Raw genomic sequence first — 14,179 nt, 5'->3', positions numbered from 1 at the left:
ACTAGTTTCATAGAAGATGGACAGAAGCTTAAGATTAAATAACTTGTCTTATATTTCACAACTCGTAAAAGGCCCAGCAAAATTCAAACCCAAGTCACATAATTCAATAATACTGATTATCTAGAATCCTGTAGACACTCATAAAAGACACAGGTATTTTGCCCCTCATTCAATATGGCCTGCTCATTTCCAAGGTGTTGCTTACAGAAGTGCATTTATTTTCACTGTTTTATTCATTGCACACACATGTATTGGCCACTGACAATATAGCTTAGCCTATAGCAAGTCTCAAACCCCAAATCTCAATCTCTCTCTCTTTTTCTCTTTTAAAGTGCACCCATTCAGTTAAGGTTGTCAGTTCTTCACTCACACATGCCAATTTAACATTGCTTTTCTTTCTCCCTGAATACAGCTTAGTTTAAACCTACATCACTCTAGATTTCTTAGGGCTTCCCACCATTAATTTTTCCTGTACTTGTACTTTTACTCAACTATCATTTTGCATAACTCTTTGCACAATAATATTCAGTGTCTCTCCTCATTTCTGAAGTTGCAAAAACATGAAATCTTTCTGCTAACATTCAAGGCTCTGAATAATTCATTATTGGGTTAGATCATGTGTAATGATAAGGAAGTCTGAATGTTGAAAGCCTTTGACAATTGCATGATTAGAACATCTCAGATTTGTCCTTTTTCCCCATTTCTGTCCAAGTCCTTCGAAGCACGAAGACTTTGAAGAGCCAGACATTTGAGGAAAATCCTTCTTTTGTTCACTTTCTTCCCTGAGAGTTTTTGAGAATTTACATATTAACCAAATGTTTCTCCAGTGTTCCAAGTCAGTTAGACTCCTCCTGTCAACAAAAGTCAATGCGGTAAAGATAAAAAAGACGGATTTCTCCTCATTTGATAAACGGAATCTGGAATTTAGGGCTTGGGGATTTGGCATTGAGTGTTCAGACATTTTGCTATGGCTTTCTTGGGATCCAGGTGATACTCTACACATGCCTTCTTGCTGACCTAGGACACTGTTGCCTTCCCTTACTGCTGTCCCCAGGGAAGTGCTGCAGCACGTTTCATTAGAGAGGACAGGTGGTAACATGTGGCCACACTCAGTAAGGATTTGGGAGGGAAATTCTAGCTGAGAAGCCAAGATCAGACACTATCCCTTTCAGCACCACAGCATTCTCCTACAGAACACTTCTTATTTTTTGTTTTTTATATATTTTTTGAGACAGAGATTCACTCTGTTGCCCAGGCTGGAGTGTAATAGCAAGATCTGGGCTCACTGCAACCTCTGCCTCCCTGGTTCAAGCGATTCTCCTGCCTTAGCCTCTCGAGTAGCTGGGACTACAGGTGCCTACCATCAGGCCTGGCTAATTTTTGTATTTTTAGTAGAGACAGGGTTTCATCATATTGGCCAGGCTGGTCTCAAACTCCTGACCTTGTGATCCTCCCACCTCAGCCTCTCAAATTGCTGGGATTACAGGCGTGAGCCACCCCACCCACCGGCCCCTAGGGAACACTTCTAAGGCCAGAATCTGACCTGCCTGGGGGAACAGGAACCAGTTTTCCTTCCCCGAAAGAAAAGCCTGAAAATCTGTCTCCCTCTACTCAAAATACAGAACCCTAAAAACTTGAGGTCCACAGAAAAAAAGCAGTACTCTCCTTGTTAGATTCTTTTCCCCTCAGACCTTCTTCCAAGTTCCACACGACAGGGAGGGGGAGTGTTCTTGTTTCAGTCTTCCCAGTGCAATAGCACAGATGCATTCACAGTGTACCAGCATATGTATGCCTCATGTGAGGTTTGATAGAGAACAAGTTTTCCCCTCCATCCTGCCTTCTTGTTCCAGCTCCCAGGCCCCTGTGTACTCGGGCATGTACACACATTCAGCATGCCTGCTGCTATGCACTGGATGCTTGAGTCTACTAACAATTCATCTGTTGAAGCCCCAGCCCATGATGTGTGGGACCGTGGAGGTGAGACTTTGGGAGGCAATTGGCATAGAGGAGGTCATGAGGTGGAGCCTCAGTGATGGGATTAGTGGCCTTATAAGAAGAGGAAGAGAAGAAGAGAAGCCAGAGTGTGGGCTCTCTCTCTCTCTCTCTCTCTCTCTCTCTGCCATGTGAGGACAATGCATGCAGGTGGTCATGTGCAAACCAAGACAAGAGCCCTCACCAAAAACCCGACCATGCTGGCACACGACCAAGGACTTCCAGCCTCCCAAACTGTGGGAAACAAACATCTGTCGTTTAAGCCACCCAATCTTTAGTACTTTGCTATGGCAACCTGAATGGACTGAGACACCTGCTGAAAAACATCCTGGGGGAAATGCTTTTCAGGGACTTTCCAGTGAGAAAACATTTTGAAAGGCAACGACTTCTGAAGGGAAACAGACTGCAGAACTATGACTCTGATTTTAAAGAAAATCAGTGTTGCATTATTCCACTGAGCTCTAAACCAGTGTTGTGAGAACAGCTTAGATCCTAGAATCATATGGCCTCAAGCTCTCTGTTTTCCAGAATGGTCTGCATCTGACTTTTGTGTAACCAAAAGGTCATAATAGTGTTATTCCTAGAAAGTTGACTCTAGCACCCAATACCCACATCTGGAATCTTGGAACCATTTTTCCAAGACTTTTAGCTCCATCAAGTTCTCCTCTTCATCAGAGAACAAGTTCAACACATGATAGATGTTTCTTCTGCTAAGAGAACCCACAGAAGGAATATTAAGCATGCACATGGCCTGGGCATGATGCTGCCTCAAAGCCAGGACTCTACTGGACCGAAGTTGTGTCCTGCCCCGGAGCCTAGACGACCACATTGCAAGATCAGAGGGCCTTAGAGCTCCCTGCCTGAGTGGTCCCAAGTCTATCTGGGCCTTTTACAGGGAAGTGGGTGGTTCCCACTGAGTCAGCTCCCTACATCACAGTGTGCCAGTGTGGCCCCCCGGGCATGGAGCATGGTCTCAAGGAAGATATTTGGGGAGGTCTACCTTAGACATGCAGGCTTGGCGGCCCCTCCAGGTACAAAAATCCTGTAGACTAGAAGACAAGGCAGGCGTGAGCCCTCATACACCGAGTACACCTTCCATTTGCAGGTGTTCTATTGGCTCTGGGCAAGTGAGAGGCTGTCCTGCTCACCTGTGTCCTGCATGCTGTTGGCTGCAGTACTCACATGTAAGAAGTCAGTATTTACCCTCACAGATCTGATATACTGAACATAACACATTTTCATATGTATCTGATTCTATTTCTAGACTTCAGTTCCACTATTTTGTAGGTCTTTTCATATGTGACTGTTAATGTATTTAAATTACTATCTTTACAGTATTTTTGACTACCTAGTAAGCCCAGTACCTCTGTAGAGCTCTCTCCTGCTTTTCAGGATTCTACCTCTTCCGGATTTATTTTGCTTACTAAAGTTTAAAGTGTGCTGCTCATTTTTTGTGGTGGTGATGGTGGTGGTGGTTGTCACTGAGAGTGCATTAAATATGACAATCAAGCTAGATAGAATTGGCCTTTTCATGATGTGGGACCTCTCTTTGAAGAACATTAAGTTTTTCACTGGAGCAAGGCTACATTTGTATCGATAGATTTTGCACATTTATTTTTAACTCCTAGACTTTTTTTTTTTGGTATGGCTATTTTCAATCAAGTTTTGAACATTACTGGTATTATTTGAATAAATTACTGGTATTATTTAGAATGAAGGTGGGAAAACTTGCATACTAGTTTTCTACATAATTAACCTATGAGAAAGCTATTTTGTAACAATTATGCATTGGTTTAAGTCATTCTACGGACTATTTAAATAATTATTGCAGTTTACTTTCTTTGTAACAAACATTTATATAGGACTTATTATGTGTTAGGTACTGTCCTAGGCAATTTAAAAATATTAAAATATTGAATTCTTACAGCAGGTCTGTGAGATAATTACTATTATTTCCCCAATTTTAGAAGTGACAACACTGAGCCCTAGCAACTTGGCTACTGTCACAAATAGGTGAGCTTCCAGTTGAGACCAGAATCCAGGCCATGTGGAGCAGAGCTTCTGCTGGTAATCACAGCACTATCAAATTATTTAATTTCAAGTTTGCATCCAAAATAATGTTTCTCCATTGTAAAAAGTGAGTCGATGTGAAACTTTATAAGCTAGCATTAAAATGTTGAAAATACTGAGCTTTGTATGTTTCAAACACCAGAATGCCCATAAAGTACCAACCCAGCATGGCATGGACAGAGCGTGCTGTAGGACAGTGTGCTCCAACACTGGGTCATCGTGTGCATCTGCCCACCAAGGATGCTGAAACCTACCATCTGTAATCAATGTCAAGGGATTGACCTATTTTAAGTAACTATAGGATGAAAAAAGAACATTCTGAAATAAAAAAGCATGCAGTTTCTCAACAGTTTTCCACACTTTTGGGTCACAGGGTTTTGCACAGGGAAATTGACCCCATTCATGTGTGATTGCGTGGGACTCCCTTGATGACACTTCTGACTTTTTCCTTTAGTTAATTTATTGTCTTTATTTATGGATAACAGGGCATGGACTGGAGGTGAATTAAGGAAAGTCTATTTTTGTTTAGTCTAGTTTGGACCTGGGGCTAAAATGCTTGGCCCTCCCCTCCCTTCCTCTCCTCCTTTCTTACCCCCAGCCTCTCCTGGGAGTGAAGATCTGCAGATAACCAGTCTTAAAAAGAGTGTTTAGAATATTTTTAAGGCAAGTATTTTTAATAAAATGCACATACACTGGGTAATACATAGACTTTACATACTTGGTAAGTTTTTTTTGTTGTTGTTGTTTGCGCATTCTTGGCTCACTAGAGCCTCTGCCTCCTGGGTTCAAGCAGTTCTGTCTCAGCCTCTCAAGTAGCTGGGACTACAGGCATATGCCACCACACCCACTGAATTTTATACTTTTTTTTTTTTTTAAGTAGAGATGGGGTTTCGCCATATTGGCCAGGCTGGTCTTGAACTCCTGACTTCAGGTGATCCACCCGCATAGTCCTCCCAAAGTGCTGGGATTACAGATGTGAGCCACCGCCCCGGCCGGTAAGTTTTTATTAGATATGGAACACTGTGAATTTTACATCGTGGGGTGCTGAATGCTGAGTAAGTTTTGTTGCTATAATGATTTTTGAGGCTTATCCCAGGATGTAGTAAATTAACAGACACAGTCTGATTCTTTCAGAGCTTACTTTAAAGCTTTGTTATGTGGGAATGAACATAGGGCTGGAACTAATTTTGGCCCGCTAACGATGCTTTTGCCTACTATAAGCGATATCTTGTGGATTAAATGATTTTTTACTCTGGCTGTTGGGTGAACACTTTGCTAACTAGTACAGGCCCTCTTCAGCCACCTCTGCACTGGGTAAGTTTAACAGGCCCCCATAACCCTGTCTGTCCAGCTAGGGAGCTGCTCATGTCTGTCCACAGGTGTGGTCCTCTGAGAGACCAAGTTTCTACATTTTCCTGGGACCCAGTGAATTTTGTGAAGCTGGGCCTGGGATCTGTGGACCTGCATGGCCCTACACTCCAGGGCTTTCTGCAGCAAGGTGGGAACAGAGCAGAATAAAGGGCACAATGAAGCAAGGGCTAAGAAATTAGCAAAGGGGAGACAGATCATTACAGAAACACGTGCAGGTGGTTATACCAGTCGGCTCCTTTCCTGAACCAGAGACTCATGCTCCTGTTAAAATGTTAGTCCAGTCAGTGGGTTTCCTGCTTCCTGGCCATCCTGAGAGACGACCCTGAGCCCAGGGAGATGGGGCCAGGCCGAGAAAAGAAACCTCAGGAGAAACCAACCCTGCTGACACCTTGATCTTGGACTTCTGGGCTCCAGAACTGTGAGAACTAGTTTCTGTTGTTTCAGCTACCCAGGCAGTAGGATTTTGTGAAGGCAGCCCCAGCAGACTAATACAGGCGCCCTCCCTGGGCTGCTTGCAGATTTCCCCAATGGCAGGCACACCTATTCAGGACCCCTCTCCCTCTGGGTTCTCAGAGGAGGTCGTAGTAATCTGGGAGGATGATCAGAGAGAGCCATCCATGCTCAGCAGGCTGGGGTCGTGGCGCTCTGCCTCATGACCTGCCTCCATGTTTCTTCCATGCAGTACTCTGTCCAGGGATTAGAGTTCTAACTCCTGGTTTCTCAGCCCAAATTTTTCATGTCAGCTTTTGCCCGGTTTTTAATTGATCCAGACTTACTATGTGGACTTGAGCTTGCCCCTGCCTTTAGGAGCCTATGGGCTGATTAGGTTTTGTAGGGCCTGAAGCTTCTGCAATCCTCTTTAAAAAAATCCTCTTAAAAACATTACACAATTACAAAAACAGAACTGCAAACTTAGAATTAGGTGCAAATTAGAGTATTTATTTAGAATGAGGGAAGAAATCACAACAAATTTTAAAAACCTGACAAATACCATAAATGCTTTTTTCAGCTCATTTTCCTTTAGTAAGAATACTTTGAATTTGCACGATCAATAATTTTTAGAATAAAGAAACGAGTCTCAACATATTAACAATTAAACCATATTGTTATATACTACTGTGCTGTTTTGCACCACATAATTGTATTATTAAAGTATTCTTGGGCTGGGGGCACGCTGTAATCCCAGCACTTTGGGAGGCTGAGGTGGGACTATTGCTTGAGCTCAGGAGTTCAAAACCAGCCTAGGCACCATAGCAAGACCTTGTCTCTATTTAAAAAAAAAGTCCATATGTGGTGGTACATGCAGTAGTCCCAGTTGAGGTGGGAAGAACATTTGAGCCCAGGAGATTGAGGCTGCAATGAGCTTTTGACCCTGCCACTGCACTCAAGCCTGGTTGACAAAGACTTGTCTGAAAAAAGAAAGAAAGAAAGAAAGAAAGAAATTACTCTTATCCTGGACATTGCGACTTGTCACAGCCTGGGTAGGAGTTGTTGCTGGTGCCCTGGCTTCTCAGGTTTTTTCTGGGCTGATGTTTTGGGAACAGCTTTGCCTGTGGTCCCACCTGGAAATGCCAGATTTCATTCAAATAAGACTTGTCAGGTATTTGAGGCACATTTTGATATATTCGGTTGTATGAAATGCTGGCCTAACACGCAGACCTACCTGGTGGAGGTAACGCTGCAGGTTTGAACACTACAATCGAGAAGCACGAGGCTCCCATTAAAAAGAGAATAAGAAATGTGTGTTTATATTCATATCCCCTGCGTAACTGAGTCTGTTCCTCAGAAGGGGAGAACTTGTAGTCAAAGGAGCACAAAGCTTTATGTCCAGTGTCCAGAAAGCAAAGCTTGTGTTCCGGACACGCTTCCTGTTTCTGCTCTGGACATTTCACACCTCTATTCTCTATTTGGCATGGATGTCAGTGAGGCACCTTAGAAACGGTCAAGTCACTGTGTGACTTCCAGTTTTGATTTTTGGGTACAGATACCTGGTGAGAGGCTCTGAGGGTACAAGATAGATTTGGAAGAGCCATTTCTACTTTGGGTTAACTGGAAGTAATCTAGTTGTATGTGTCAATGACTGAGAACCACACAGCTATCCCAGTAAACTGAGTTGATATGTATCTCCCTCCCTCTCCACTCAGACCCCCGAATGTCCTCAGTCCTAGCAGTGCTCTACACTGCTGCTGTGCTCTGACCCTACAGAGTGTGCAGGAGGAGCCTCAGGGCCAAAGGAGACTATGTCCCTGATCAAATGCAGTCAAAATAGATAACATTTGAAAATTTTGCAAAATCAGCAAATGTATAAATAAATGTTCACATTGCTAGGACCCCTCTCAGGGTCTTGGAAGGAACCTTTGCAAATGACAGTTTTCCAGGTCTGCAACTTGATAAGCTGCTCAGAAATCCGCTGTCACACGATCCTGTCCTCCCCAAAATGTTCAACATCCAGCTCCACCATAGCTCCTGTCATCCTTAGAGAAACTTCTGAATGTGGTGTTTTGAGGCCAGACACATCTTCACTGGACTCCTGGAGCTCCAGCTTTCTCAGTTTCTAAGGCACATTCCCTCTGATGCCATTACCTGACAGCTCTCCCCAGCACCTTCCAGTTACCTAAACCCTCCCAAGAATTCCCTCCCTCAACCCAAATCCCAGCCCCTATCCCAGTGGACAGTGCTTGACCCAGTTCTCCTTTTCTACCTTTCCAGAAGTAAAGAAATTTACTCCTTGGCTCCAAACAAGGTAAGGATAGTTATAGAAAGTGGTCGTTCTTCAGAAATGAGGATCAGAAGCTTTGCAGTTTAGTTTACCAAATTCTTCATTTTCCTCCCAGCCCTCCCAACAATCCAGTGAGGTATGGGCAGTTATTTCTATTGTACAGATACGGAAGCTGAGGCTCAGAAAGGCTAATAAATGACCCCATGCCTCACACTTGAGGGTGCAGAGCTTGACTTAAATTCAGATGCTCTGACCTAGCCACAAACTTTCACAAGTTCACTGGGCTTCTTAATGGGTGTGTGAACTCCCAGGCCAGAGGTCTCTGGTCATGAAGCCTGTGCAACCACACTCAGCGATCAAGCTAGTTGTATACTTGCTGGGAGACTGTTCACTCGCCAATTGATACATTGCTCACACCTGTCCTAATACAGGAAGATTCAGGTGAAATGTCGTGATGAAAAAGGTAAAGTGTGTATAAAATATTAATTTAAAAGATTTTAAATTCTCATCATCAAATCATTGGGAAATTAAAAGTTTTTATTTTCTTCTAACATTTGGTTATTCTAATATGAAATATTAAGTCAAGCTTCTTGCTTCATAGACAGTTCTGGTGGTCTGTTTCCCAGAAATGTACCTAGTACAGTTAATCTACTTACGCTCAGTGTTATGCAGTCTACCCTTTCCCAAAAACAACATAGATCTTAAAAATGCCTCATTTCCAGACTCATATTAGCAAGTGAGTGCCTTTTTTTTTTTTTTTTTTTTTAAGAACATAAAAAAAGCTTTGGTGCTCAAGGGAACATTTATACAAAAGTTCATAGATTTGAAAACAACTAGATTTTCCTGGAACTATCAAATATATCAGACACAAACAAACCTATAAAGTAAAAAAAATAGTTTCTGCTGATGAGTCTGTTGGGAGAGACATCATGGAAGATGTAACTTGCATTTGGGAGACAGCAGAAATCTATAGAGTTAAGCTCTAAAAAATAATATGCCCCAGAGAGTGTTAGTTAAGGCAGGGGAGACCAGGCATTGCTAGGAGTAAGAATACATGTAGAACTTGGAGATGTCAAGGAATTTATGCAGAATTGTTGCGGTTTTGCCCACCATATCTTCTTATTGGTGCCGCCCCCTAAGGTCATGAGTTGGTGTCTGAAGTCTTTCTCAGTCCAGAGGTAACTTCTTCCTGTATGATTTTTTTTTTTTTTTAACCAGACTTAACGTCTGCCAGAGTAATTACGTAACCTCCACTTCCAAGAAACGGCTTTCCAGTTCCCCCTACACACATCTGCTGTCATTCCTTCATACTCTGCCTCTTCTCTCTTGCAGACTAACCAAGGCTTTAGAACTGTAGGGCTGGGAGATGCTAATGAAGTATCCTAGTCCACAAAGTTTAGGGAATGCTGGCTTGAGCTGGGTGCGGTGTCTCATGGCTGTAATCCCAGCACTTTGGGAGGCCGAAACAGGTGAATCACTGGAGATGAGGAGTTTGAGAGAATGCTGGATTAAGTAATATTAAGTAGGTTTGTCTCCAGTGGAATTTGCAGAGCATTTAGCACACCAATGTACTTTGGAATATTCTAAAGGAGGATCACATCCCATTGTGCACTGGAGCTCCTGGTGGCCACTATGGGCCGCTGAGCCTCCAGGGAATATACTTGGAAAACATTGTTCCCTATTCTGTAAGCCAAGCGTGTATCATACAGTATGCATTTGCAAATTCTATAACCTATGTCATTAGCAGTGGACTTTACATTATAATATTTCACATATTTAAATATAAATTTTAATATATTTTAATATAAATTTAAATGACAATATAAGAAACTATAAATTTAATATAAAATTTGAAGTATTTAATGTATAATTAAGATACTTTAATATTAAAAATGTAGTTCTTAAGTTTGGTCTCCATAATTATCTGATGAGATAGAAACAGCTCTTTTCACTTAACAGATTAGGAAACAGTCTGAACAATCAAATACTACACCCAAAATCTTACAGTCATTTAAGTGACGGAGCTAGGACTGGAATCTTCTCATTCATGGGTCTGTGTTCTCTCATCCTTAACATAAGCTCATCTCAATCACAAGTAGTAAGTGGATAGATAGGAAAAATGCTGGTAGAGCAAATATTTTACAAAAGTAGAAATTCAACAGCAAACATATAAAAGCTTTCCAAATGCATAACAGTTTTAAGAACAATACTTTCCTTATTTTACCTACAAAATTTGCAAAATACTTTAAAATATTTTTATTCTGAGATCATTTTAGATGTACAGAAGTGTTGCAAAGACAGTATGGAAGGTTTCCACATATCTGTCATACATCTTCCTCTGTAGTTAACATCTCACATTACCATGGTTACCATGCAATATTGATCGAAATCAAGAAATGATTATTGGTAAAATATTAATAATTGCATTGCAGGCTTTATTCTAATTTCAGTAATTTTTTCCACTAATGTCCCTAGTATCTGAACTAGGGTCCCTCATTGCATTTGTTTTCAAGTCACCTTAGTTTCCTTCTTTCTGTGGTAGAACCTCGGCCTGTGCTTACCTGCCATGGCCGTGGCATTGTTGAAAAATACTGGTCAGGTATGTTGTAGAATGTTCCTAATTTTGATTTGTCTGGCGTTTTCTGATGATTTAGACCAGGGTTATGGATTTGGGAAGAAGATCACAGAGATGAATGTGTCCTTCTCATCATGTCATGTCGCGGGTGCACAATGTTGACATAGGTTATTACTGTTATGTTTGCTTGGATCACGTGGCTGAGGCATGGTCAGCTGGGTTCCTCCACTGTCATGTGACCATTGTCCCCTTTCTGTATCTGTTCATTAGAGCCACTAAATCCAGCCCCACTCAAGGAGTGAGGAATTAATCCTACCTTCCAGGAAGATGGAGGAGTCACAAAGAATTTCTTAAACTCTTAGCATATATTAAAATCATCAAAAGTAATTGATGAGTATTTGGGGGAAGATACTTAGAGGTTATGCAAATATCCTGTTTCCCCTTAAAATCTCACCCACTCATTTTTGTATCATCAGTGGTTCTTGCCTGAAGTAATTATTGTGAAAATGTTCTAATGACAAATTCCTATTTCCCTCATTCCTTCTACAATTATTAATTGGAATCATCTCTGTCTTTCTCTCTCCCACCTTTTCTTCCTGCCTCTCTCCCTCCCTTCCTTCCTCTTTGTTAACTCACACATGTGCACACATCTATATCTATTTGTCTCTCTCTGTGTGTGTGTGTGTGTGTGTGTGTGTGTGTGTGTGTGTATATGAGTTCATACTGACAAACCTAACTCCAGTACATTACTGCAGCTTCATTCTAAATTCCCGCCTGCTTATTTATGACTTCTTGGTCTGAGAGTAAAAAGCATCATTCTCATTACCTACACTATATTTGCTAATTTTTTCAATCTAGTCTACATGTAAAGTGGTTTCAGAATTGCTAACAAATATTTCAGTGTGAAACAAATTTACTACCTAAAGTGTTTGAATATAATGTTTTTTGTCTGTAGACTTACAGTACATTGCCAAACATCATAATCCAAACTTTCTCCCAACCCATTTAGTGCAGTTATGCCATACAACCTTGGTTCCCCATGACATACTAGTTGATTGTTTTACATTTGTATACATTTAAATTTTTGTGGTATAGAGCTTATGAATTTTGAAAAAAACATTGTCATGTGTCAATTAATATGGTGCCATATGGAAAAGTTCCATCACCCTAAAATTCCCTATGCAGCCCTTTTATAATACAATCCCTGATGATCACTCATCTGTTTCTGGTCCCTACAGCTCTTTCCAGAAGGCCACGAAAATTGAATTACATGGTATTTAACCTTTTAAATTTGTCTTCTTCCAGGTATCAAGACTCATTTAAGATTCATCCGCTGTGCATCAAGCAATAGTTCTTCTTTGATTGCTGATATTGCATTGTGTGAATGCACACATCTTGTTTACCCATTCACCTATTGAAGACTATCTGGGTTGTTTCCATATTTTGGGAATTATGAATATGAATATTTTGGCAATTATGAATATAAATAAAGCTGCTATAAGCTTTTGTGTACATGTTTTTTGTATGAATATAACTTTTTGTCTTCTTGAGTAAATATGAGAGATTGTTGAATAGTATGGTAAGTGTATGTTTGCCTTTGTAAAAAATTCTCAGATTATTTTCAAAATGGCTGTATAATTTTGAACTCGCACGAGCAATAAATAAAATACAGACAGTCCTCAAATGACAATGGGTCAATTTATGATTTTCAACTCTGCGATGGTGGAAACATGATACACATTCATTAGAAGCCGTAGTTTGAGTACCGATACAACCTTTCTGCTTTCCACTTTCAGAACAGTATTCAATAAATTACTTGCGATATTCAACACTTCATTATAAAATAGTTTTTGTGTTAGATGACTTTGCTCACCCATAAGCCAATGTAAGTGTTCCTGAGCATATTTAAGATAGGCTAGGCTAAGCAATAATAGCTGTTTGTTAGGTTAGATGTTGATACGGTTTGGCTTTGTACTCTACCCAAATCTAATCTCAAATTGTTATCCCCACGTGTCGAGTGAGGAACCTGTATCCTCATGTATCCAGAGAAAAAAAACGGTGGATCATGGGGGTGGTTTCCCCCACGCTGTTCTGATGGTAAGTTCTCACGAAAACCGATGGTTTTAAAGTGTAAAGTGTGGCACTTCCTCCCTCTCTCTCTCCTGCCACCTTGTGAAGATGGTACTTGCCTCTCCTTTGCCTCCCGCCATGATTGTAAGTTTCCTGAGGCCTCCTCAGCCATGCGGAACTGTGAGTCAATCAAACTTCTTTCCTTTATAAATTACCCAGTCTCGGGTATTTCTTTACAGCAGTACAAGACGGACTAAACCAGATGTATTTAATCCATTTTTGACAGGGTATTTTCAACTTATGATGGTTTTTCAAGAAGTAACTTCGTCATTAGTTGAAGAGCACTTGTATGTGTGTGTATATATAGCTCCAGGTTTTCTTTTTTAGTGAACTTCGGCAATTTATGATTTAAAAGAAATTGGGCTATTCCATCAATGTTTTCAAATTGATAGCATACGGTTGTTTGTATAGTTTCCTATTTTTCTTTTAATGCCGGTGAGTTCAGTAGTGATATGATCCCACTCGTTTCTGATATTGTTATTTTATGCTTTCTCTGTTTTCTGTCTTTTTTTCTGGACCAGTCTTCTTTAAAGTTCATAAAATTAAATAACCAGCTTTGTTTTATTGATGTTTTCTATTGTTTTTCTGTATCTCTTTCTTTTCTTTCTCTCTTTTTCTTTTTAGACAGGGTCTCACTCTGTCACCCAGGCTGGCATGTAGTAACATGATTATGGCTCACTGCAACCTAGACCTCCCAGGTTCCAGTGATCCTCCCACCTCAGCCTCCCAAGTAGTTGGGATGACAGACCTGCACCACCCTGCCTGGCTAACTTTATTTATTGTTTGATCGATTGATTGTAGAGATGGAGTTTCATTATGTTGTCCAGGCTGGCCTCAAATTCCTGGGCCCAAGTGATCCTCTGCTTCAGCGTTCCAAAGTATTAGGATTACAGACATGAGCCACTGCACCCAGCCTGGTGTTTTTCTTTTCTTTCTTTTTTTAAAATTTTTTAAAACTTTAAAAATTTTTTTTTGTTTGAGACAAGGTCTCACTTCATTGCCCAGGCTGGAGTGCAGTGGTTCGATCATGGCTCACTGCAGTCTTGACTTCCGAGCTCAGGTTATCCTCCCACCTCAGCCACCTGAGTAGCTGGGACTACAGATGAGGGCTCACCATGCCTGGCAATTTTTTTTTTTTTTTTGTATTTTTTATAGAGATGGTGTCTTACTATGTTTCTGAGGCTGGTCTCGAACTCCTGGGCTCAAGCTATCTGCTCACTTCAGCCTCCCAAAGAGTTGGAATTACAGGCACGAGTCACTGTGTCTGGCCCTGACTTTGTTCTTTTCTAATAAAAGCACTTAAAACTGTATGTTTCTTGCTA

Source organism: Theropithecus gelada, chromosome 3, assembly GCF_003255815.1.
Source record: "Theropithecus gelada isolate Dixy chromosome 3, Tgel_1.0, whole genome shotgun sequence".
NCBI lineage: Eukaryota > Metazoa > Chordata > Mammalia > Primates > Cercopithecidae > Theropithecus > Theropithecus gelada.
This window is presented reverse-complemented; position numbering follows the sequence as displayed.